At 40.1% G+C, this 978-nt stretch overlaps 1 non-coding gene across 1 annotated transcript; it reads right to left on the minus strand.

The window, feature by feature from the left end:
* Positions 1 to 580: 580 nt before the first annotated feature.
* Positions 581 to 708, minus strand: LOC130870584 (U8 small nucleolar RNA). Its single transcript, XR_009056728.1, has one exon. It is a non-coding gene; the product is annotated as a U8 small nucleolar RNA (small nucleolar RNA).
* Between the last annotated feature and the right edge of the window lie 270 nt (positions 709 to 978).

Below are 978 nucleotides of genomic sequence, written 5' to 3' on the forward strand. Positions count from 1 at the left end.
TATGCAAATAGTGGTTCGACTCTATTGTCCAAGGAACGACAGCCAAGGCTGCACATGTTCAGGTCAGGTGCAGTCATTTCTCTGAGTCTTTCTGATCCTTGGATGTTTGCATCTGTGGTTGTGAAAGTCACAGATATGAAGTGCCCACTCTTCTCCATTCTCCAAGCCCTGCTACCACCGAAGTTTTAAGGCTGGTGTGTACTAGACCAGCTTGGGTGACATTTCTATCCTTAACACAATGTTAGTTACTGGCAGATGCAGCTTATGTTTGGAACCAGTGATGAGTTTGCCAGACCAGAATCACTCCAGGGTAGAAATATGGTTTTTTCATGGTTTCTAGAAAAAGAGGACTGGATGCTGAGCAGGCAGAATTTCAATATACCAGAATATAAGTTGGCAATAAGCAGAAAAAAATAAAATGGAAAAGCACTTTCTGTAATTTTACCATTTGGTAGTCCAAAGGGACATGATAAAATTCATTGATGCAAAATTTATACACATTTCTTTTATAGATATATATGTATATTTATATATACATACACAATTTTATAGACATTTCTTTTTTTCTTTTCACAGAAGAATCAGGTAATAGCAATCAAGATTTCTAGTCCTGATTAGACAGAGTCATAATCACAGGTCAAACGTTAGCATTACACGCTTATCTGCCTTCCTGAAGAAGGAACGTGTAAGGATTGTCCCATATGGTGTATACTTTGCTTTTTGTTGAAGGCACAGCTTTTGGAGCTAGTCAGGCGCTAGTCTATATGAGGCATGTGCTTGTTAGAGATGAGGTCATGACTAGCCTTGAATTTGCATTTCTGTCTTGGTCTCTAGAATGCTGGGGTTACAGGCATGAACCACCTTACAGGCTTCCCTATGCGTTCATGAACAGAGTCAGGTTTGCTTGAGATGTATAGGCACCATCTTGTTTTAGGATTGGTGAGGTTCTCATGTGCCTCCACATCCCTTCCTGCATGA

Source organism: Chionomys nivalis, chromosome 2, assembly GCF_950005125.1.
Source record: "Chionomys nivalis chromosome 2, mChiNiv1.1, whole genome shotgun sequence".
NCBI classification, from domain to species: domain Eukaryota; kingdom Metazoa; phylum Chordata; class Mammalia; order Rodentia; family Cricetidae; genus Chionomys; species Chionomys nivalis.